We start from the raw sequence: 26694 nt of genomic DNA on the forward strand, positions 1-26694 counted from the left end.
TTAGAAACTTACTAGTTGAATGAGATGGGCAAGTCCTATCAATTTCTTTCAGTCTCAGTTTTCTCATCTGTAAAATGAAGGGGGTGGGATTTGAATGCCTTCAAGGTCCCCTCCATCTTGAAATCTATGAGCCTATGATCATTCATTCACTCATTCATTCATTCATTCATTCATTCAACAATCACTTATTCAGCAGTTACATATAAGGCCCTGGAGCTGGAAAAATAGTAGCAGACTAGTCCCTTTCCTTAAAGAGAGTATATTCTATTGTAGCCGTGCAACATAGTTATCCCTTCCACATTGCAGGGGTTAGGGACCTGGCGCCCCCACAATCCGGAAAATCTGTGTAAAATGTTTGGCCCCTCCCTTCATACCAGAGAAGAAGACTGAACTATTATGGTGTTAAAAGATAAAATATGTTACTATGATACAGCGCTTACATATATTTTATGCATTTCTGACTTTCTAAACTTTTTCTGTGTTGTCTGCTGGACTTCGTGCGTCATCTGTAGGTTCCACAAAACTGCCCCCAAATTCCCGTTTAGTTTCTTATGTCGACCCATGATATATCAAAACCACGATATGGAAAGCTGAGATGTGGAAGGGATAAGTGTACACAGATAAGTCTAGAACTCTAGATTTAGAGTTGGAAAGGAGCTTAAAGCAAATAATGCCTTTGCATTTTGTATGCATTTTGCACTAACAGTTAAAGAGATGGGAAAAAAATCCTATTTTTAACTTAAGGGGTGGTACCAATCTGACCATTACATAAAGGAGAGAGTGATTCCATTCGCTGAGGTGGGAAAGTCAACATCTCTGCTGTGGAACACCAGATAGGCCAGGGGAGTTTGGCTGAAACACAGAGTACATTGGGGTATTAATGAGAAATATACCTGCAAAAGTGGGTTGGAGCCATCTTGTGAAAAGCACTAAATGCTAACAGAAGAGTTGGTGTTTTATCTCAGAGGCAAAACTGAAGATTTTTGATCAGGAAAGGGATATGGTCAAACGTGCCTTTGGGATATCCCTTTGGTAGTGATGGGAGGAAAGATTTGAGAGGTGAAAGTCTGGAGACAGGGAGACCAGTTAAGAGGCTATTTCAGTTGTTCAGATCACGGGTGATAGTCACATGGATTCAGAGAAATGGACAGATGCAAGAGAGGTGGTGGAGACATCTACAAGACTTGGCAACTGGATCTGATCATGGAAAGAGACCTAGCTTTGGAGTCAGAGGTCCTTGGTTTGAATCTCCCCCCTTCCTAAGTTCCCTATTACTAACAGTCCTCCCAGTCACACAGGCTCATAATCTAGGTGTCACCATTGACTTATCATGTCTCTCTTCATATCCCATCAGTTGCCAAAGTCCATCAATTCTACCTTTGTAACCTTCATTGTAAACGCCCCCTTCTCTCCAGTGAAACTGCCAGTACCCTACTAGAAGCCTTCATTGCCTCCTACCAGCTAGTTGATCTCCCTAAGTTGTTTCTCTCTACTCCAGTCCATCCTCCACTTAACTGTCAAAGCGATCTTCCTAAAGCCCAAGTTTGATCATTTTACATCCCTACTGAATAAACTCCAGGGACTCCCTCTCACCTCCAGAATCAAATATAAAATCCTTGACTTTTAAAGCCCCTTATAACCTGGCCGCTTCTTGCCTTTCCAGTCTTCTTATACCATACTCCCCTCAAAGGACTTCGCAATCCAGTGATGGTGGCCTCCTGGCTGTTTCTTGTACTTCGTCTCCAGACCGTGCCTTTTCCCTGGCTGTCCCCAATGCCTGGAATTCTCTTTCTCTTCACCTCTGTCTCCTGGTTTCCCTCACTTCCTCCAAGGCTCAATGAAAGTTCCAACGTTCTACAAGAAGCCTTTCCAGGACCTCGTTAACCTTAGTGCCTTCCCTCTAAGAATATCTTCAATTTATTCTGTATCTATCTTGTTTCCACGTTGTTGTTAGTATGTTGTTTTCTCCCATTAGACTGAGAGTTCCTGTTCATAGTAGACTTAGCACAGCTCCTGGAGCATAGTAGGCACTTGATAAATGCTTGTGGGCTTGATTTACTCTGCTACTTACCACCTATGTGACCTGGGAAAGTTAGTTGACCTCTCTGGGCCTCAGTTTCCTCATTTGTAAAATGAAGGGGCTGGACTAAGTGACCTCTGAGGTCCTTTGAAGCTCTAAATCCATGAACAATTGAGGTCACTTTCAAGGTTGGGAGCTTTGATGACTAGAAGGTTGTTGATGCTTCATCCAGCCCTAGCATGGACCAATTTTATTCATTTTTAGAAAAGCTATAAAATAAGCTTAAATGAGGCCATTCAACGTTTTTTGGGGAAATGTCAATGCAAAATCCTCTCATTCCTTCCATCTTTTCAGCTATTCTTTCATTTATCCTTCCATACTACCTTCGCTCTTTTCTTACATTCCTATAGTCAAACCAAACAAGATAGCCAAAATGGTAGCCACCTCTGTTGTTCTGTGTTAAAGCCTCTAGAATTCTGCTCCCATTTCCCTTGGATTGCAGATGCCCAAAGTCCTATTATATTAGCTCAGCAGCACATGCAAAATAATAACTATAAAACCCAGAAATGTGCTGTGGAATGTTCTTCGGCTTGTCCTAACGAGCTTTGCAAAACTCCTCTGTCGAGGAGAGCCGGGAATGTGTAATTCCAAACACATTTTTAATAGTTGCTCTTGGCTCCTGCAGAAGAAGAGTAGGGCAGGCTGACTCGGAGGCTGTAGGACAGGCAGCCGCTTTACAAGAGTAACCTTAAACAAATCATCCAGGTGCTAGTAGCACTTGGAAAGTATTGGCAGCTTATTGGCTGAGGGAGACGGCTTCTGCCCTGCCTAGCTTTAGCATCCGTCCTCCGTTTCCCTGCCTCAGAAAAGTTCCTTTTACTTCTGCACCCAAAAGAGAGGCTCAAATGGGAGACTGGGAGAGGAAGTAGCCTGAGAGGAAATGGAAGCAGGTGTTCAAAGCCAGACCAGCCCAAACTGTCGTGGGTGCCCTGGGTAGTTATCAGTCACATGCAAAGGTGCTCTGGGAGTCACTGGAAATCAAGCCAGAAAGCCTGGGTCAGGGGAAGGTGGCATTTTCTTTCTCCTGAGAATAAAATTAAAAATTGGGGCCCACTGCCCCTCAAAAAAACCTTAAAAGGGAAAACCACCAGGAAAAGTTGAAAGTCTGATAGCATAAACAGCATATCGAATTAGTTGTTTGTCTTGACTCTCCTTCAGACCTGAAGCCCTTTGAGTTGGATCAGATGAAGCCTTTTAAGTTGGATTAGATTTGTTGAAGAAAACATTTGGGGTGGGGGAGAGGTGTGATGGGGGTAGGGTGCTATTACAGCAAAAATGTAAATGCAAAATTGAATTCTTTGTGGTCATTTTCAAAAGATCATCTATATCTGAGAGAGCCATCTGGGATGGGAGACTCTTCAAACTAGGAGAGGCCAAGGGAGATGAGCTAATCTAACCCCTTCAATCTGTGTGGGGAAAGACTGAGGCCCAGGGAGAAGGGAATCATTTGCCCAGGGTCACACAGCTCATTTTAGCAGGGCTAGGACATAAGCCCAACAATACTTGACAGCTTAACCTAAAGGTCAGTGTTTCTCATGGCTCTGCTTCATTTGGAATCATTTCTTTTTTCTTTTTTAGGCAATTGGGGCTAAGTGACTTGCCCAGGGTCACACAGCTAGTACGTGTGGGAGGTCATATTTGAACTCAGGTCCTCCTGACTCCAGGGACAGTGCTCTATCCACTGTGGGAATCATTTGATCTTAAGACATTCTCTTCTGTTCTCATCCCAGTTCCTCAAAGCGATGATACATTGCCTTCCTGCTTTTTCCAGCACCTTCCTTAGCTCTGGGATCCCAAGTAGGATGCTAGGAAAAAGGGAAACTCTAAGCAGCCTCAGCCTACGTTGTAATTCCATTAATCAAACGAGTGCTAGCCTGGCACCACTGGTCAGCAATCTGTTCAATACCAGGCTGCCACTTGCCACCTGGAAGCCTGGGCTCCATCCGGCTGCTCCCTCTCTAGGTCATCTATTTCTTCCTTGACAAAAACATCTGGTCATTTCAAAACTGTAATTTTCATACATTTTAGTTCATGCTGGAATGTTGAGAAGCTGTTCTGAAAAACACAGCTCCTCCCTGTGCCAAACCAGTCAGGCTGGAACGAAGGCTGTTGTTATAAATCTTCCCTTTGCCTTTTTCAACAGCCCTAGAAGGTACAAAATAGGAGGTTTCAGGAGACCAGCCTAGCAGTTTAAATAGGGGGACATCAAAGCCGCCAGGTGGGTTAAGGAGTGGGGAGCCCTCTGTTCCTCCTCCTCTTCCTCCCTCCTCCCCCCTCCTCCAGGGCCTCCCCTCCTCTCAGTCTGCTCTGGGGTTGCTGGCCCGAGCTGGGAGCATTCAGCCTCTTACTGTTCACAACAAATTCCTGTGTGTCCTTAAGTGGAAAAATATTTTATGACATGGCAGAGCGACTGCTTGTTCTGCGAGTGATTCACAAAGAAAACTAGCAGACAAAGTGACACGTGGGACTCGTAGCCAAGAAGGAGGTGGAGGAGAGGGGGGAGGGTAGTGGCCCGGAATCAGAAGGCTAAGAGGGATCTGGAGAGGTCATTGACGATGCCGGCTCATCCTCTCCCTCGAGCTCCTCCCTCTCCTAAAACACACCTCCTTAAAATGGATGGATTTACCTTCCAGTACCTTCTTATCTTGGGGCACAGCTTTTCATTTCCCTTGAACATAGCGGGTAAGAGACCAGACTTCATAGTGTTAGAGTAGTTCCCCATAAGAGGCAATCCCTTCTCCATAATTTAGAGTCTTAGTTCCCTGGGGGCACTGAAAGTGACTTGTCCAGGGTCACAATGATCATACAGAGTCAGAGGCTGGGCTCTACATCATACTGCCTTATTAAAAAAAAGGTCTTCCTTATTTATACTTTGAACCTGGAAGGATGAGTGGTATCCTCAGTGTAGGTACTCCTGGTAATTGGACAGACTAACACATTCCTGACTTATATCGAGCCCAAATCTACTTTAGTATCATAGAAAGTGGAATTGCAGAGGTGGAATGGGCTTTAGGGGTTAGTCACCCCCCCCCCTTTTTTTTTTACAGAGACTGGATTTCCTGCTCTTGGTGCAGTGGCAACTCAAGGACTCAATCCCACTACCAACCGGCACAAAAACTTTGATCTGCTGCATTTCTGTACTGGGGAAGTTCACCCCTTCCTAGGAAACCTGTTGACTCCTTGCTCTTGGGTGCTCACCGTATTGGTGCCAGACATGGACATTAGTTTAGCCTACCATAGCTCAGAACTCCTGAGCTCAAGAGGTCCACCAACTAACCTTTCTCTCTAGTAACAGAAATTACAAACTTGCACTCCCAAGCCCAGTCAAATAGGTGTATTTTACAAAGAAGAAACTGGAAATTCGGGAGATTACTTGCTCCCAACCAAGATATTGGGGAAAACTATACTCTGAAGAAACCCAAACCATTAGCTTTCTTTTCTCATGAGATATTGTCAAACGGTGGAAATCATAGAATATTTGAGCTGGAGTGTACCTCAGAAATAATCTAGTCTAACTCCTTTATAGATGAGAAAACTGAGGAATAGAGGAGCTATCTGAAGTCTCTTATTACATATCCTCTTTCTTTCCCTTTCTTTCTTTCATTCTTTTATCCGTCCTTCCTCCCCTCCCCCCCCCTCTCTCTCTCTCCCTCTCTCTCTCTCTTTTTCTTTCTTTCTCTTCAACACACACAGTCCCTTCAACCATTCCTTGTATATTGTAGGTTGTAGACCCCTCCCCATCCCTGGGGCATATTCTAGTATGCTAGTTATATTAGGATAACCAGCATTGAACATGCTATTTTCCAAGTGTGGCCTGACAGAGTAAAATAAAAACATACATTTTTACAAAATTTGATTTAAAAATAGTTTTCAATGGCACACTCACCAGATGCACACATTATAAAAAATTCACACAATTCGCTTGGCATCTCCAGCATCTTTTATGAGACTCCTCTATCCCATGATCTCTATATTAAAATCATAATAGTCTAAGATTGAATTAGCTTAAAAAACAAACAAAACAAAACAAAACAAACCAATGGTATCAGTCTATCATAGCCTTATATTAATTAAGTTCCTGGTTAATTAAAATCCTCAGATCTTTTTTCAGATGAACCATTGCCAATACAAGTAGCCCCAATCCTGAAGGTGTACAATTGATTTTTTGAACCTAAATGCAGGATTTTACGTTTATAGCTATTACATTTTTTCTTGTTGGTTTATTCCAGCCTGAGGAAATAATTCCAAACCTTGACTGTGTAATCTGTGGAAAGAGCTCACCCTCTCATCTGGGTCATTTGAAAACATCCTGGTTTGCCACAGTGGTGCAATGTACCTCGTCATTTAGCCTACACTTCTATCTATGAGGATATCATGGATTTTGTCAAAATCTTTGAAATCAAAGTATATCCAGTGTCTGTCACAGGGAGGATGACCTGGCTAATTTAATTTCTTTGAACCTCAGTTTCTCCAATTATATAATAATGGTAATAGCTCTAGCACCTATCTCATAAGGTTGCTGTGAGGCTTAAATGAGGTGGTTGTAAAGTGCTCTATAAACTTTAAAATGCTTTGTAAAAATCAATTATGGTTATGATACTCTTTGTCTATAGCATTCCCCATATTTAATATTTAATATTTAATTTAATTTTAGCATTTTAATATTAGCATTAAGGTTAGCTAGACATGATTTTTAGTTCCTAGCAATCATATTCCTTTCTAAATTCTCACTATCTGGGGCAGCTAGGTGTGCAGTGGATTGAGCATTGGCCCTGCAGTCAGGAGGACCTGAGTTCAAATTCAGTCTCAGACACTTACTAGCTGTACAACCCTGGGCAAGTCACTTAACCCCAATTGTCTTCCCTCCAATTCTTACTCACTATCCATTTAATAAGTCGTCTGGTTTTTTATGCTTTTTTTTTTAATGCTTTCTGGGCCTTTTTCTTCTCTGGTACCTAACCCTAGCCAATACTTAATTAAAATTCCAATTAACATAATTGATAATTAGGTATTGATGACTAATAACAGACATGATCTCAAGTCAGAAAGAACTGAGTTCAAGTTCAAGGCCATCTCCTAGCTCTGTTGCTAACCCTTTCAGTGTCTTAGATAACCGTTTACCAATTGCACATTTCAGTGTCTGTCTGGAGAGAATTTCTTTAGCTCCTTGTACCAACCCAGCCAAACTACAGATCCAGTCCTGGTCCCCCAAGCACCATCCCTCCAAGATAACACTTGCATCTTAATAGCCTAATTTAAGACCTTAAACCAAAGGAGTGAAGAAAGTGAAATTTCCTTTGAAGACTAGAGTAGGGAGATGCTTTTGCCCCAGGGGGTTCATTCTCTCCTCCTCTCAAATCATTCCCTGTAGGTGGCTGCCTACTCTGCTTATTTGTAAGGTTGGCTTTTATACTGATGAATTCCTTTAACCGTGCCAGCCAGTGGATTGCAAGGGCCTCCCCTGTTGCAAATAGCCACTTACTTTCACAGAACACACCACAGTAGCTGAGGCCATATTCAGTGTTCTTTTGGCAAATAATCCACTTTTCTTTGCCAGGGTTGAAAATGCCCTCAGGGGACCCTTGCTTGAAAGTTAATCGGTAACCCAAAAGGGAACCTCCTGGGATTCGGAGAACTTCTTTTTTCTTCCCTTTCACCCCCTTTGAATGAAGGTGCTTACACATTCTCTGCGTCGGCTAAATCTGGGAACAAAAAGTTCCGCTAATTGTATAAAAGAGGGAAAGAGCGGAAGGAAGAGAGAATGAGAGAGGATCTTGTTTCTAGGCTAGCAAGTTCAGGAAATCTTGGATAGCCTGGGCACTTTTTCATATTACAGCTGAACTTCACGGATTGGATTCTATGGGTTGTTTCCACCATCTCAAGGGCTCATTACTGCACCCACCCATTTCGATCTGTGGGTCAACTGGGCCGCCCCATCACCAGTGAACATGATGAATCATTACGTGGTAGGAGAATTCTCTTTGTCAGCATCTGTAGCACTAAGTGGTCTTTCCATCATGTCTCCTTCTGGTCATGTCCTTCCTTCATATAGCTTTTTTCTCATCCTACTTCCTTAGCTGGATGCAGGACTGGACTCCTTCAAGAAATATACCCAGCAGCTGAGAGCCAACAGGGGCTCTCCAAACAAGTTTTGAGAACCCCCAAAAGTTGTGGGTTCTGTCTGAATTCTTAGGAGGAATAGCTAGGTAGCTGATGACTGTTTCTTCTTTCATAGCCCATCCCAATTTAAATTCTAGGGCCTTAACGTCTTTGTTTATCTACAGAATGTTTACAGAACTGCAGGGTAATTTTTTTTTTGGTAGGGAAAATGTCTGTAGCTCTTCCATCTCAGCTGCTGGCTGCTCTCCCTACCAAGTCTCCCCTTCCTCTTCAAAACACCAGCAATGCCCAGAAATGCCCAGAAGTCGCCTGTTATAATTAGACATTCTGACTGTTCTGCCCCAACTGTATTGAATTTAAGAACCGGGGTTTGGGAAATTTGTTTTTGACGACCATAACCAATGGTCCATTTATATCTCCGGCTGGGATAAATGGAGCGCACTGTGCTCACTCACCCTCTTTTCTCGGGGAGTCAGGCTTTCCTGGCCCGCCCTGCTGCCTGGCAATCGGATGCTCACTGTGACCTGCGGTGCCAGGCAGGGAAGAAAAAAAAAAGGCAAGCCAAAAGCAATTTCACAAGAACAGTTTTCACGGGCTTTGTCAATCTCCAGAATGAGCAATGAAATCTCTGACTTGTCTGAAAAGAAGGGCTGCTTGATTTCGGAAACCAAAATTCTCTTCTGGCATGTCTTCCCCTTTCCCCACAATCTCTTCCACCCCAAACCCTGTTACTGGCAGGTCACCCTGTTCCTAATCCTGGCTCAACAGACACCTGGGTCATCCTGCAAGAGAGCATCCCATGGACCTGCCAGTCACAGAATCTCTTCTCTAAGGAGGATAAGCCGGGTTCAGAAATCCACGATGGTGGCAACTCGACACAACAGCAAGGGTGGAAAAAATTTCTTCTTGCAATCTCCCCCAGCATTTGACAAGAATTAAAATTTTCCCCAGGGGAACCAATTTTGCATATTGAAACCAAGCATTTTCCCTTATATTTCACCTCCCCCTTCCACCCCTCTTAAACAACACAACACAACACAGCACAATATAACACACAGATTCAAAAGAAACAATTTCCTCTAAAATAAAGCCACTTGTGCTTGAGTTGCTGTTGTAAACACTGCCTGCCCAATGTGCCCCCGGTTTAAATTAGGATGCTGTCGGCTGTTATTCATGTTTACCGTTCTGAAAATGTTTTATGCCTGTCACAACCCATATCCTGTTGAGGCAGCATGGGAGTAAGGAGGGGGGGGTATGATCAAAATGTGTTTTTCCTGGAAAAATAATAAAATACCCAACAGGTTTCTTTTGAAATGACTTCTTTCTCACCATTAAAAGTTAAGTTTTCTAGCAAGAAAAAAAAGGAATCTTCAGCCTCTTCCTGTTGGAGGATGGGGGAGAGTGGGGTGTCATTTGTTAAGTGGGGCCAACGGTATATACAGGTAGAGTTTGTTGAAAGTGAATTCAGAAGAAACATTGGGCAGAAGGCTGGTCTTGAAATCAGAAAGATATAGTCTTCCTTTAGACAATCTATAGCTACTTTTTAAATAGTGTTTTAATTTCTCCCCAATTATATATAAAAAGTTATAACTTTTTTTTAATTTTGAGTTCCAAATTCCCTTTTCTCTCCCTGAGAAGGTAAGCAATCTGATATAGGTTATATATACACGAAGCACCTACTTTTGCAAATATCTCATTGAATCTTCACAACAGCCCTGTGAGGTAGGCACTACTATTATTTGCATTTTACAGTTGATGAAACTGAGGCAGCCAAGTTATATGACTCGACCAGGGTCACACAGCTAGTATCTGAGGCCAAATTTGAAATCAAAATCAGTTCTTCCTGACTATAGGCTCTCCGCTACACCACCTAGCTGCCCCCAAACTCCCTCGAACCACATTTTGATAACCATGGCTATGGTAGACACATCTATGTTAAAGCTAGAAGAAGAAAAAAGGCCAAGGTCTCCCACTGCATCCAGGGCCATCCATCTCTAGTGGTCCTGGTCTGTATCTCGCCACTGGACCCAGATGGCTCCTGAGGAGGGAGTCAGGTTGGTGACTTTGCACAATCCTGCCTCACCTAAATCCAATTCACTGGTAAGTCATGACATTACCTTCCTGATGGCATTGGTCCTCTTCAAAGGACAAAAGGAAAATAAACAATAGCAAACAAAAGCTGTGTGACCATGGGCAAATCACCTCATTTCTTGCCAGCTCTCTAAAGCTAAAAGTTACTGATGAATTACCACTCTGCAGATGGTGGAGAGTTTCCAAACCTGGTTTAGGTTTTTACTTGGGTTTTGACTTAGGTTTTTGACTCTCGTGACTGTGAAGTCTGAAATACTATGGATGGAGGTAGGGGTGGGTGATGGGATGGGTGAATGCTGGATTTTGGCTAAGAAGACCTGAGCTTGATTCCAGCCTTTGTTATTGACCATCTACATGACCTTGGGCAAGTCATTTGTAAAATATGGCAGTCAGATTAGATGGCTTTTAAGGTTCCTTCTACATATAAATCTGTGGCACTATGAGCTATAAAATGAGGGAGCTGGGCTAGATGACCTCCAAAGTCCATTCTCCTTCTAATGAGGATCTCACTAAGCAATCCAAACTTCAGTTAATATTCCATCTTTTTTTCAGCTGAGGAAAAAAAAAACCTGTCTTATTACAAATTCTTCAGTCACAACCTGAGTGGGCTGACCAGTACAGAGAGCAATGTTAACATACCTACTGTCTCCCAGTGACAAACAACAACTTTCTCCTGTGGCCCAAAGCAAAAACCAAACCAAACCCGAAAACCAACTACAAAAGAGATAACTACATTTCTGACTCTCAAAGTATTGCTGCTGCAGCGCCGAACATTTGCTGGTTTATCTGGACAACTACTTTCAACCCAGATAAGAAGAGTTCAACGCCAAGAAAACAAGTATCTGTAATTAGGCCAAGCGACCACTGGGTGTCAGCAGCCATTGCAGCTTCAGAGTCATGGAACCCAGGGACACCTATATCCAAAATCTGGGGGGCAGTGTCTGTCTCGGGAAAAATAAAGAAAGAAGAAAGCTGAACCATTCAGGCAAAGAAATGCACAAACAGAAAGATGGGCACGTCTGGTATGGATATGTTTCAAATTGAATGTTCATTGACATACACAAAACACAGACACACACACACAGAGTCATGGTACAATGTGCTGCATTTTTGCACTTCAGAAACAGGGCACAGAGCTAAGATACAGTCACACATCTGGAATTTTCACTGAAAACACATGCCCAATTACGTAAAATGAAGACAGCATTTTTTAGAAGAATTAAACATACAGCTATGTGATGAGCAGATTTACAGACTTTTTTTTATTTTCTCAGATTTAGGGGGTTAAAGGTCCTGGGAAGTCAAAAAGGACCTAGGCTATATTAATTATTTCCTACAATGGAATGTAGAAGATCAAGCTTTTTTTTTTCTTTCCTAAATCAGATTGGGGGACTAACCCTTTTACAACAAATAGACACTACCTAATCCTCAAATTCCCCTACATTCACAAAGTCATAGATCTAGAGCCGGCAGACACCTCAGAGGTCATCTCACTCAACCCCTTTATCTGACATAGGAGGAGGTTAAATGATTTGCCCAAGGTTACACAGGTGGTTGCTGCTGCTGCTGCTGTTGTCTGTCCTTTGTTTTCAAAGAAGAAAGTAAGGTATGGACTGTTTGGCTGTGGCTGGTCAGATCAACAAATTTGGAAGGCACGACCACAGAGCAGGAACAAGTAGTCCATTAGAACATTTAGAGTAGAAGTGCAGTTCAGGTTTCCTTTGTGTTTCTACCATTCTGCTTTGCTCAGGGAGTACAGCATCTTCTTTGATGCAGGGATGCCATGTTGAATGGTGCTGTGCCAGTGTTTTCCAAGTCTCAGTCAATACTTAAGTTCTTCAGAGATACCTAGAGAGTATCCTTATACCGTTTCTTCTAAACGTTGTGTGAGCACTTACCTTGTGTGAGTTCTCTGTCAAATAATCTTTTGAGTAAGAGAGCATTTGGCCTTTGAACTATGTGGCCAGTCAGTAAGTAAGCCAGGGGTACGTAGCAGAGTTGGGATATGAACTCAGGGCCTGTGACTCCAAGTTCAGTTATCTTTCCACAATACCATGTGCTTTTAAGTTTAGGAAGTGTTTCCTCATATGATGCTTGTGCTGGCACCATTTCCCCCATTTTGCAGATGGGAAAATTGAGTTTAAGACAAGTGAAATCACTTGCTCAATGTCAAACAGATCATAACTTCAAGGGGTGGGATTTGACAGCCATGGTGACCTGGCCCGCAGGTCACACAATCGTGGGTTAGCGAAGCTGGAGAGGTCCGGGGGAGCTAGGCTCGAGGGGAACCTAATGGCTCTAAGGGCCAAGAGGCTCGGGAACGGGATCACGGAGAGGAAGGAGACTAGACGCGCTGCTGGTGAAAAATGTCTCTCTTTATTGTTCCTGGTAAGGGTTTTTATGAGCATGTTATCAGAATGCCACGTCCCCAGAGGGGTGGCTATGCATTGGACGCAGGTCTGCGTCATTTCCCAGAAACGAGAGTTGGCCAGGAAACGAAAGATAAGCGAGAAATGAAGGCCAGCGAAGGGAGGGGGCGCGGGTCAGGCAGAGGGGAGGGGTAAGGCGATTTTCCAGTCTCCGGCACCATGGTATTTGATTACCATGCATGTACAACAAATACAAATAATTGCTATTGAGTCCAGGGAGGTGGGGCACTAATATTCTCTCTTTCCACTCATCTATGGATTCAGGCATATGAAAAATGGGTTCAATCCTGGGGGACCCTGATCTCAGACCCTGATGACAGAATTCAGGTTCCTTTGTCTCATTGACTCAGACTCTGTATGCCCTACCCTAGAGACCACAGGGAAAACAATGTAGAGCATAAATTTGGTTGTTATCTAGGATCTTCCCAAAAAGAAAAGATAGAAAAGAACTAAACGTACAATGTAAACCTAGTAAAGGACAGCTATTTATTCCTTGACACAAAAGAAATTCTTAATGAAGAGACTCATGCATGTGTGTTAATAAAGACTTAAATAGCAGTGAAAACATATAATTATTATTGTACTTTTCTGGAAGGTTACTACCTAACTGCACAAAATATGAATCATTTTATGGGACTGCTGAATTGGCATTTCACTTTCACCTTAACTCTGCTCAGTCCAAATAAATCCCTTTGTATTCATATCTTCTGATAAGCCAGACACTGGTCTGGACTCGTTGTCCTGCTGGTGGTCATCTTCTTTAAGAAGAGCTAGAGTAGTTGTTGGTTCCCCCTGAGTAAAGCACAGCTAGCACCGCCTGAGGACCCCAGAACTTCCAACATCTCAAATTCACAAGATTGCCCCCACAGGTAGAAATGACCATTTCAGGATTTCTGCTCTGTTACCAAGACAAAAGAAGAGGGACAATCCAAGACCCAAAGTTGGGCTCTCATAGGCTGGACACATGCCTCTGCTGGATGTTCACAGCTCCATGTGGACAAGGTAGGAAAAGAGCATTGCCTCCCTTGGCCACTCATGGGAAGAGGCTCTTAACAGAGTTTTGATATGTTTGGCAGATAGGAGGAGAGAGGATCAGAGTCTGGAATTACCTCCTTTAAAGCCCACTGAAAGGGCCACAGATCCTGGCTTGTAACTAATCTGAAGAATAAAACGGAAAACTTCAAATAATTCATAAAAACAATAGACGGTAGACTTTTAAGATCATAGAAGACCGTAGATAAAAGTCCAACTTCTTAATTTTTCAAATGAGGACATTGAGGTCCAGAAAGTTTAGGTAATTTGTTCATGGTAACATGGGTAATAAGTATTAGAGGTGGGATTCTTCCTGATTCCAAGTCTAGTGTACTAGTAGAGGGAGGGAGGTGCGGTAGATAAGAATACTAGACTTGGAATCAGGAAGACCTGGGTTCAAATTCCAAACTGGACAGCTGTGTGACCCTTGTGAAGTAAATTAACTATTATCTGCCTCAGTTTCATCACCTGTCAAGAGGGGATAATAATAACATCTGTCTCACAGAGTTGAGGATCCAATAAGATACCATAACATTTTGCAATCCTTTAAGTGCTGGTTATTATTGTTATTATTAATTATTATTATTATTATTATTACCGCTATGATACACTGCTTTTCTAGTCCAAACCATTTCTCATTTCACAGGTGAGCCCAGCAAAGACAAGTGACTACCTTGAGCCACTGTCTCTGAACCACTGGTGATGTCACCAATAATAGTATTTGATCCTAAGGTCCTTCCAACCCCAGCCCTCTGACTCCAGATTCAGTGCCATCTAGTGCTGGTGGGAAAGTGGCTGCACTCTCTTGGACATTCCCCTGACAGGGGCTAATCCCTGGAACCAAGAGACTTCATTTTTTCCTGTTTATACTTTATATTTTTTCTTTTTTCCCTCTTGTTATTTATTTTTTAATATTTTCAGTTTTCAGCATTAATTTTCACAAGAGTTTGAATTACAAATTTTCTCCCCAGTTCTGCCCTCCCCCCACTCCAAGATGGCATATATTCTGATTGCCCCGTTCCCCAGTCAACCTTCCCTTCTGTCACCCCACTCCCCCCCCATCCCCTTTTCCCTTACTTTCCTGTAGGGCAAGATAGATTTTTATGCCCCATTGCCTGTACATCTTACTTCCTCATTGCATGCAAAAACTTTTTTTTTGAACATCTGCTTTTAAAACTTTGAGTTCCAAATTCTCTCCCCTCTTCCCTACCCACCCACCCTTCCTAAGAAAGTAAGCAATTCAACATAGGCCACATATGTATCATCATGCAAAACCCTTCCACAATACTCATGTTGTGAAAGACTAACTATATTTTGCTCCTTCCTATCCTATCCCCCTTTATCCAATTTTCTTCCTTGACCCTGTCCCTTTTCAAAAGTGTTTGCTTTTGACTACCTCCCCCCCATCTGCCCTCCCTTCTATCGTCCCCCCTTTTTTATCCCCTTCCTCCTTCTTTCCTGTGGGGTAAGATGCCCAATTGAGTGTGTATGTTATTCCCTCCTCAGGTCAAATCCAATGAGGGCAAGATTCACTCATTCCCCCTCACCTGCCCTCTCTTCCCTTCCAACAGAACTGCTTTTTCTTGCCATTTTTATGTGAGATAATTTACCCCATTCTATCTCTCCCTTTCTCCTTCTCTCAATATACTCCTCTCTCATACCTTAATTTGAATTTTTTTAGATATCATCCCTTCATATTCAACTCACCCTGTGCCCTCTGTCTATAAATATATATATATACATATATATATATATACATATACATATATATATATATACACACACACGTATATGTATATTCCCTTCAGCTACCCTAATACTGAGGTCTCATGAATCATACACATCATCTTTCCATGTAGGAATGTAAACAAAACAGTTCAACTTTAGTAAGTCCCTTATGATTTCTCTTTCTTGATTACCTTTTCATGCTTCTCTCGATTCTTGTGTTTGAAAGTCAAATTTTCTATTCAGCTCTGGTCTTTTCACTGAGAAAGCTTGAAAGTCCTCTATTATATTGAAAATCCATATTTTGCCTTGGAGCATGATACTGAGTTTTGCTGGGTAGGTGATTCTTGGTTTTAATCCTAGCTCCATTGACCTCCGGAATATCATATTCCAAGCCCTTTGATCCCTTAATGTAGAAGCTGCTCAAATTGTTTCTTTCTGGCTGCTTGCAGTATTTTCTCCTTGATCTGGGAGCTCTGGAATTTTGCGACAATATTCCTAGGAGTTTTCTTTTTGGGATCTTTTTGAGGAGGCAATCTGTGGATTCTTTCAATTTCTATTTTACTCTCTGGGTCTAGAATGTCAGGGAAGTTCTCCTTGATAAACTCTTGAAAGATGATATCTAGGCTCTTTTTTTGATCATGGCTTTCAGGTAGTCCAATAATTTTTAAATTATCTCTCCTGGATCTATTTTCCAGGTCAGTGGTTTTTACAATGAGGTATTTCACATTGTCTTCCATTTTTTCATTCCTTTGGTTCTGTTTTATAATATCTTGATTTCTCATAAAGTCACTGGCTTCCTCTTGCTCCAGTCTAATTTTTAAGGTAGTATTTTCTTCAGTGGTCTTTTGGACCTCCTTTTCCATTTGACTAATTCTGCCTTTCAAGGCATTCTTCTCCTCATTGGCTTTCTGGAGCTCTTTTGCCATTTGAGTTAGTCTATTTTTTTTAAGATGTTATTTTCTTCAGTATTTTTTTGGGTCTCCTTTAGCAAGTCATTGACTTGTTTTTCATGATTTTCTCACATCACTCTCATTTCTCTTCCCAAGTTTTCCTCTACTTCTCTTACTTGCTTTTCCAAATCCTTTTTGAGCTCTTCCATGGCCTGAGTTCATGTTTTTCTTGGAGGCTTTTGATGTAGGCTCTTTGACTTTGTTGACTTTTCTGGCTGTATGTTTTGGTCTTCTTTGTCACCAAAGAAAGATTCCAAAGTCTGAGACTGAATCTGAGTCAGTTTTCAATGCCTTAGCCATGTTCCCAGCCAACTACATGACTGCTTGTAGAGTAGAGGGTACTTTGTCCCAAGCTTGAGGGGTTGCGCTGTTGTTTTCAGAGCTGTTTCTACACAGCAAGCTTTGCTGCACCAGTGCTTCTCCTCCCCCAAGAACCGCCAACCTGGACTGGACTCAGATCTTAAGCAAGCTCTGCACTCCTGCTCTGATCCACCACTTAATTCCTCCTACCAGGTGGGCCTGGGGCCAGAAGAAACTGCAGCTGTAGTTCTGTCCTCAGAGCTGCACCAACTCCACTGCCTCCGGGGCGGTGGGTGGCTGAACCAGGAACTCCTTTCACTCCCTGCAGCTTTTCCCACTAACTTTCTCTGTTATCTTTGGTGTTTGTGGGTTGAGAAGTCTGGTAACTGCCACAGCTCACTGATTCAGGGCACTAGGTCCTGTTCTGCTCGGCTCCAGATCTGGTTGGTCCTGCCACCGCCCATACTGGGCTCTGCTATGCTCCACTCCCAGCTCCGTGGGCAGTAGATCTTACCCAGTGACCATCCAGACTGTCCTGGGCTGGAGCCCTGCTTCCTGCTGCTATTCTGTGGGTACTGTAGCTCTAGAATTTGTTTAGAGCCATTTTTATAGGTTTTTGGAGGGAGTGGGGTTGGGGGTGGGCAGAGCTCACACAAGTCCCTGCTTTCCAGCCCAAGAGACTTCTTAAAACTGACTTGATGACCTAAAGGTTAGGGAATCTTTGTTTTGAATTTTGATTGTATCTTTCTATACAAAGCAGGGAAATACCCCCGTGACACTTCCTTGAAAATGGATTTCACCAATGGAGGCTGCTATGAAGATGAAATGTTGGGCTAACACTCTCTTTGGTCTTCAATTTCTCTTTAGAGAAATTGCAGAGGATGTCTCAGGTTGTACATCCCACTCTTACTGCATGATTAGCCCATTTTCTTTTTCACTCATTCGTTTCTCTGATGACATCTTTTACTCTTTTTTCAAAGTTCCTTATTTATCATGTATTACAGCCTGCTCACACCAACCCCTGCCTCTCCACTGAACTTTGATATTCATATTTAATTTTTCAGAAACTGTGTTGTTCCATGACTACCTTGCAAATTTTCTTTAGAGATCTAGTTGTGGCCATGTGTGACAATGCACACCTGTAATCCCTGCTCCTGAAGCTGGTGGATTGCTTGAGATTAGAAGTTCTGAGCTTCAGTAGGCTAAGCTGATCAGGTATCTGAACTAAGTCTGGTATGAAAGAGCCTCTGAGAGTGGAGGCCACTAAGCTACCTAACAAAGGATGAATTAACCTGGGTCAAAAATGGAAAACTTCAAAGCTCCTACGATGATCAGCAGTGGTATTGGTCCCATGAGTAGCTAATGCATTTCCATCCTGGGCAAAATAAGGAGAACTAAGAGAAAGGAAGGAAGGAAGGAAAGAAGGCAGTAAGGAAGGAAGGAAAGAAAGAAAGAAGGAAGGAAGAAAGGAAAGAAGAAGAGAGGAAAGGAAAAGAAAAGATTTCTGCCCCGCTCCCCACCAATGGGCAGTTTTCCTTCCTGTCTGTACTGATTTTGCTCATGTGTAAACTTTTTAATTTCATGTAATCAAAATTATCCATTTTATCTTTTGTGACTTTTTCCATCAATTATTTGAGAATTCTCCTACTTAGCCAACGTTTTATGATGTGACCTTTAATATTTAGCTTTAGTATTCATTTGGAACTTATTGTGGCATATGGCGTAATATGCTAGTCTAAGCCTATTTTTTTATTTTCTCAAATGGTTTTCCAGTTTTCCCAGAGGCCTCTATCCAATAAGGATCCCTTCTCCAATTTGTTTTTGTTCTTTTACTTGCCAAACACTGGCCCATTGACTTCAACTCTTAAGATTATTCTTGTTTATCTATTCTGTTTCATTGATTTACTTTTCTATTTTTTAACCAGTGCTAAATAGTTTTGATGACTACTGTTTTATAATGAAGTTTGAGGTTTAGAGCACTATTCCCCCTTCAACTTTGCCTTTTTAAAAAATTATTTCTTTTGCTATGTTAAATTTGTTTTGTTCCTCCAAGGAAATTTTGTTATCATTTTGTTTAACTTGCTAAATTTATCTTTTGATAGTCTTATTGGTACAGCCCTAATTCTACAAATTAATTTTGGTTGTGTCATCATTTTTATTACATTGGTGAGGTTTCTTCATGAGCAATTGATACAGCTCCAATTATTTAATTTTTTTCTTATTTCTGTAAAGAATATTTTCTAATTGTATCTAATAAGTCTTGAGTGTATATTGGTTTATTGACCTCCAAATATTTTGTACATTTTGGAGTTATTTTTAATGGGATTTCTCTTTCCAGAATTTCTTACTAGTTTTTGTTATTGCTATATGTAAATACAGATGATTTTTGTGAATTTATTTAGCAACCTGCCGCTTTATTGAAGCTATCATTACAATTAAGTTCTTTGCTGATTCTTTGTGATTTTCTAAGCCAACCATAATATTGTCTGCAAATAGAAATAAACTTGTTCCTTCTCGGGTGATGTTTATGCCCTTATTTTTTTTCTCGTGTATTATTGCTATTGCTAGCACTTTCTAGAACTATGTCAAATAATATTAGGGAGAAGAGCACCCTTGGTTTACAACTATATGAATTGGGAAAACTCCTAGTGATTCTCCACTGCAAATAATTCTATTCTTTGGTTTCATATATATATATATATACATATATATATATTTAATAAAATCTTGCTGTTGTTGTTCATTCATATGTGTCATATCTGACTTTTCATGACCCCATTTTGGGTTTTCTTGGCAAAGACACTGGAGTGGTTTGCCATTTCTTTCTCCAGCTCATTTTACAGATGAGGAAACTGAGGCAAACAGGGTTAAGTGACTTGCCCAGGATCACTCAGCTAGTAATTGTCTGAGGCCAGATTTGAACTCAGGAAGATGAGTCTTCCTGACTCCAGCAGTCTATTTACTGTGCCACCTAACTGTCCCTGTATGTTAAAATACATACTTGTTATTTTTTAAAATGGCCTATGTCTAAGATTTTTATGGTTTCTAATATAAATGAGCACTGCCTTTTGTTAAAGGCTTTTCCTGTGTCTATTGATATAATCACATTGAGTTGGTTGTTTTGATTTTTAATGATGAAAATGTTCGTTATTTTCCTATTGCTGACCCATCCTGGTATCCATGGCATGAATTCAACTCAGTCATATGAATAAAGTTTTTAGATGTTTAGTTACTGTGTTTTTGTTAGGGTTTTATCTAAAAATTTTTTTGTCAATTTTCCTTAGGGATAGCTTTCTATAGTTTTCTTTCTCTGCTTAGTCCTTCCTTGGTTTGGGTGTGAGACTTTATTTGTCTCAATAAAAGGACTTTGGTATTGTACTTTTTTTCTCATTAATCAAGAATAACAGGTGTGGTATAGATATTAACTGCTATATGAATAATACATGGAATTCTCCTATAAATACATCTGGACCAGGTTTATTTTTTCCCTTTTGGTAGTTCTTTTATGACATTCAATTTCACTTTCTGAAATCAGATTGTTTAAAAATCTCCATTTCTAACTTTGTTAATTCTGATATTTTAGAGTAGATAACAATCTATTTCCTTAAGGTCTTTGTTATGTTAGCCTACAATTTTGTTTAATACTGTAAGTTCTGCTAATTCTTTATATTTAATCTTTTTTGTTTATTTATCTTATCGCTTTTTTTAGTAATTTGATTTTTCTTATTCCTTCTTAAAAATCAGATTGACTAAAGATATATCAATTTTGTTATTCTTTCTAAAGAACTAAGTTTGTGGGTTTTTTTTGGTATTTTGATAGTTATTTTCCATTTTAGTTATTTCTTTTCTAATTTTTAAAGATTTTTTTCTTTCTGTTCTTATTTTAGATATGTTAATTAGGTGGCTTTCTAATTCTTTGAACTATATGCTGAATCCATAAATTCCAAATTGGTTGGTTCTCTAGTTTTTTTTTTTTTAAATTCTATACTCAATTAGTTCATTGACAGTGTTCCTCAACCCCAGTCTCCTATTGAGAAGAGGAAGGTTTTCCTGGGTAATGTGATCTTGAAATCTAGTCTTCTGACAAGAGAAGGGGAGTGTTCAGGGAATCACTAGATTCAGAGGTTCTAGTTATTTCAAAAGAAAGAAGTTGACTAGTTGTCTAGCAGCCCCCAAATTGTTTTCTTTCTAACGAAAGTCAAAACTATGAGATTTCAGTCATTGTTGTTCAGTCCTTTACAGTTGTATCTGACTCTTTGTATAGTTTTGTCAGGTCTCTTCCTGAACAGTTTTGACTTATGCCATGCTAGGGCCAGATCTTCTCAAAAATAAACATATTCCAGATGAGCTGTCTAATGCCCTATACTAGGATATTTAACTAATCTCCAAGAAGAGAGCATCATACACAAAGTATGATATGTAACCCATGGCCCAGTGCCCCTAAATGAAAATAAAACATTTTCTACCTTGAAAAGCTTCTATTCTACTTGGGAGAGAGGAATGGATCTCATACACACAGGCATATATAAGAGGTAAAATGAGTTAGAGATAGAGAGTACTAACTACAAGGGGAATCAGGGAAGATGTCACAGAAGAGGTGACTTGTGAGCTGATGCTTGAAGAAAGATAAAAATTGTGACAAATATAGAAGAGGAGGAAGGACATTCTGTCCATGGGGAAGAGCCTATGAGACTGTTCATTCAGGAAACAATAATTCAGTTTGGCTGGAATGGGGAGTACGTGAAGGGGAATACGATGAAACAAGTCTGGAAAGGGAGGTTAGAACCAGATGGTGGAGAGCCTTAAATATCAAACTGAGGACTATGTGGTCTGACTTTATGTTTAGGAAGATTATTTGATTGAATTATTTGGAAGAGGGATTGGACTGGATACAAGTTCAATTTGGAAGCTGTTCTTATAGTCTAATGGAGAGGTAATGACGGACTAATCTAGGGTGGTGGTCCATATAAATGGAGAGAAGGAGGTAGATAGGTTATATAAGTAGGTCTATGAGACTTGGCAGTTCTTTGGATGTGGGAAGTGAGGAGAGAAAAGATTTAAGGATGACTTGGATGTCATGAAACTGAGTGAAGAGAAGGAAGGTAGCATCTGGTTTAGGGAAAAAGATGATGAGTTCTATTTTTGGACACATTGAGTTTAAGATGATGACAGAACGTCTAGGTGGACATCTCTAACAGGCACTTGGTAATATGAGACTGAAGTTCAGGAGAGAGGTTATGAAGGGACATACAGATCTGGGAGTCGTTTGTGTAGAGAGAGTAATAGAATCCATGGAAGGTGATGAAATCACTAAAAGAAAGAGCATAGAGAGAGAAGAGGCTTCAGGTCATATGGATTCCCTAGGGGCAGAAAAAGAAAAGTACAAGACTATACAGAGGCTTTTTTTTTCCATCCATTACTTGTCTATAAAGTTGCCTTGTCCCAAGTCTACTTGCAGTAAGTGGCCAAACTTGTCTTGAGTCCAAACTCTGGGCTGGGGCTGGGCCTGGGCTGGCAAGCAACATGGGACAAGAGCATGGTTCCAGGAAAGCATTCTCAAAGGCTCCGCCCTTCCCTGGGGAATGGGATCAAACCCAGTAGTTGCCTCAGGATTGATGGACATTATATGCCTGTGAATTACATTTTTCTAAATAATTTATCAACACCTCAACAGGACTCCGGACCATGTTCAGAGCTCCATGTGTTTTCCATGTGTGCTGCATCTGTCAAAAGTAACCAAACAAATCTGTATTTAACTTGTCAGACTATAATCAAAAGTTCCACTAATTACTTCCGCATGAAGCCTACCAAGCGCTTTCCCTTAATCATCAGGAACAACTCCCATTAGCCAGCAAAACAGCTCCATAATACTGTTTGATTGGGCTTTGTGGGCAACTGGAGACACAGCTCAGAATGGGGGTATGAGGTCCAGCTCATCTCCTCCAATGGAGATTTTCTCATTTGTTCAAACCTTTGACCCCGCAAAAGTTATCATTGCCACATCAAGAGTGTGGCTATGGGAAAGTGCAGCATAAAGACCACATTCCTGAATAAGGGTTGGACATTTGCGCCAGAGAGAGGAGCTATGCCAGAAAGCTAGATTCTGGCAAAGGAATTAGCCTTTCTAGGCTGCTGGCCCAATAGACTGTGGAATGGTGGCAAGCCGAAAAACTGCCAATTTTTATATATACTATTTGGATCGCTTGTTTTTTCCTTCACAGGACCAATACCAGTGGGAGAGCAAGAGCCAAGGACTTTTGAGTCCAGGAAGAAAAGCTAAGACCCTTGCAACATTGAATTCTTTTTCCTTGGCCTTCTTTATGGGCCCAAACTTTAACTCCATTTTAGAGGTCTCATTGTGGAAGAATGGAGGGAAAGAGGGGAAAAGAAGAGGAAGATCTAGATGTAACAGGTGTCCTTATAGATCTTAGGGATAAACTATCAGTTTTACAGAAGGGCTTTTAGGTATAACAGGGGACAGAGTTGTAAGAGGTATTATATAGGTAAAATCTATAAGACTTGGCAACTCATTGGCCATGGGAAGTGAGGGAGAGAAAAGAGTGGAGGGTGATTCAGAGTTCATGAACTGAATGATGAGAGAGAAAGAAGGTAATGCCTTCTCTTTTTGAGACTCTCTCAGCCATCATTCCTGGTGACTAGGTAGAGGGGAGGGCACCTGAAATATTTGAAGTAGGAGGGGGGAAATGTAACAGAGGGGGCTTGCTCAGATTTGTTTCTTACTGGTGGGTTACACAAAGCATGCACATATATCTCCTGCCTGGTTTCAATCCAATATGTGAAATTTTGGAGACCTGTCTGACTGAAGAGAAAGCATTTTGTGATGAAAAATAAAAAGGCTTCTAATTGGCAGCTGAAGTCAAAAAACTGATGTCTCAGGAATGGCTAAGCCAGAACTGAACATACATGAAAAAGGGGCATATGTCTCTTTCCTTAGCTACTTTGAGTGGAGGAGGTTGCTTTGAGCTTTGGGATGGGGGAAGGTCAGCTGGCTACATTCCTCCCCTTGGCTACCATGAAGCTCTGTTTCTTTGAGTACCCAAAAGACTTCTGAGTATGTCCAGTCTAAAGTAGAGTCTGCCAGAGCTGGTAGCTGTAGCCACTGATGATGTAAATGCCCATGCAGCAAACTGTGGGCATCACAAAGTCTAAAGGGATGGCAGGGGGTGCCCATGGACTGGCCTAACCCAGTAGCCTAGTCTGATGAGGAGTCAGTGCAGCAGCCTGTGTGAGGACTGCTTGACTCATCCCAGCAGCAGATTGACTCACCCGGCCAAGACATCATTGCAATTACAATTTTTTTTTGCAATGTTTTCAAATAGTTGAATGTAATTCCAAGACAAAGTGTGATTACATTTCTACACATATACCATATGTATATATGGGCTTTCAAATATCAATTAATCACTGAAAAAGTGACAAAAAAAGAAATGTTGAGTAAAAAGTATGACATAGTTTCCTGCAATGGGACCAAATTTCTCACCCTGTAGTTAATAATATTATAATTAATAACTATACTGTTCTATATTTTTTCTCTTAAAGTTATCTCACAAATTTACAATGCTATTATGTTTCTAAGACTAATACAAATTCCTTCCATTTTCTACAATAAAATGATTATTAATTTAGAAGCACATCATGATGAAAAACACAAGCATTTTTAGTAGCAAGAACTTGTTCATTTAAGAATTAATTTTCTTGTAAAACATTCTGAAGCCAAGTAAAATACCCATTCTCATAACATATCTATAATATGAGACTAAGGAATAGATTACACATAGGTCTACAACACATAGGTTTGTTTAAAAAAGTAGATATTTATAAATAAAGAAGAAAGAGGAACAATTCACACAAGAAAAAGGGGTACACAAGAAAATACCATTGCACACAATAATTTCTCACAAAGGTTAACACGGATTAACACTTGTATTGAAGAAACCATCTAAGGAGAGAATACCACACACCAGGGCTTTTGTAGGATTTCTGAGCTGAGGTGACACTGTAGAGAAAGATCTATGTAATTTTCCAAAAAAAGATAATTTTATTACCTCTTTCCTTCACTTCTTTGAGTGAGGAGGTTGCTTTGAGCTTCTGGTTGAGGATCAACTGGTTTTACTCCTCCACTACTGTGCTATAAGAAACAATGAGTTCAATGATCTTAGAAAAACACAGAAAGACTTGCATGAAATAATGAAGAACAAAATAAGCAGAACCAAGAGAACTGTTCTAAGAATGACTTTGAGTGTCTAAGTAATTTTGACTATTATAAATACCCAGATTAACTATAAAGGACATACAAAGATGCATATCTGCATCCAGAAAAAGAATTGCTAATAGAAGTATGTATTGGATAATTTTACATATATATACCAATTTGTGTCTAATGGTAGCCATCTCTAGGAATGGGGGCAGCGAGGGAGAGGGAAGGAGGAAAAAAGAAATTTGCATGATAACTTTATTATATATTTAAAAGGAATAGTAAATTGTGCACAGTAGATTTGAGGTTTTACGTTCAGTCATCTTTTTTTATTATACTGTCTTATGGAAATGCCAATTCCATAAATTAAAAAAATAAAATTAAAAAATATCTATGCGAGATAGCAACGGGCAGGGAGTCATTTTTCTTGGGTTACTGATAGAAAAACAATTATAATTCTTAGTTGTGCATGCTAAAAAGGGAAGATTTTGATATACATGCTGGAAGAGGGCTCAGAGGCCATCTAGTTGAATCCTATCATTTTACATTTAAGGAAACTGAGTTGGAAGGAGTGGAAATGACCTACCTGATGTCACACAAGTAGTGTAAACCTTGAAGGAAGAGGATAAGCATTCTGGAAAGGAGAGCTGAGGGAGTATATGCCACACATAGAGGAGCAGTTTATGCAAATAAAAGCATAGAATGGGGAAAGATGTTGACCTTGGTAAATCTAGTCTGGATGGAATGTAGGGCTTGCAAAGGGGAGTCATGTGAAATGAGGCTGAAGAGTTAGGTTGGAGCCATATTGCGATGCTTCAAGGACAAGCAGAAGAGTTTCTATTTTATCCCAGAGGCAAGCTAATGCTTCTTGAGCAGAGGGATCACAGGGTAAGGCCACATGTAATAGTTTACACAAGAGGAGTGACATCATGTCAATGGAGAGAAGATGTAACTGATGCTGTGAAAGGAGAATCAAGCAGACTTGACAACTGGTGGGATAAGGGTTGGTGGGGAGAGGGTCAAGATTCAAGGCTGACTTTGGTAGTTGCAATCCCGGGTGTCTGGAAGGGTGGTGATGCCCTCAAAAGAAATAATTCTGAGTTTGTGATGTTGTTGAGACTAGGTGAAGATGTTACTCAGTTGGTGACTTAGGATTAGAGTTCAAGAAAGAGATTTTGGCCGGATATTTAGATCTGGAAGTAATCTGCATAGGGAGAATACTTCGACCCATGGGAGCAGATATAATAATCAAGGGAGAGACCATAGATAGAGAACATCCCTAGGGGATACTCACATAAAGGAAACAGGAGAGGGATCATAATCCAGCAACGAAGGATCTGAGAAGGAATGATCAGAGAGGTAGGAGGGAAGCCAGGAGAGATCGTGTCCATCAATCCACCAATAAACATTTATTAAGCAATTACTATGTGCTGGGCACCGTGCTAAATGCTAAGTGTCGTGAAAGTCAAGAAGGGAGAGAGTGTCTAAGAGAAAGGAGTATTTAATTGGGCCAAAGTCTGCAAAGAAGTCAAGTAGAATGAGGACTGAGAAAAGATTATTGAATTTAGTGATCAAAAGTTTTGTTGACAATAAAACAGAAGCACACCTGTTCTATCCTGAAGGTTATTTTTCTCTCTCACTAGTTTTTCTAGCTTTTGATGTTAAAATAAATGTGTACCTGCTACCCAGGAATGTCCTGGACATGTTTATTGGTTGTGTGGGAGGTCTGAGGGACAGGACATTAACTAT

The sequence above is a fragment of the Trichosurus vulpecula genome, chromosome 5 (assembly GCF_011100635.1).
Source record: "Trichosurus vulpecula isolate mTriVul1 chromosome 5, mTriVul1.pri, whole genome shotgun sequence".
In the NCBI taxonomy this organism is placed as follows: Eukaryota; Metazoa; Chordata; class Mammalia; order Diprotodontia; family Phalangeridae; genus Trichosurus; species Trichosurus vulpecula.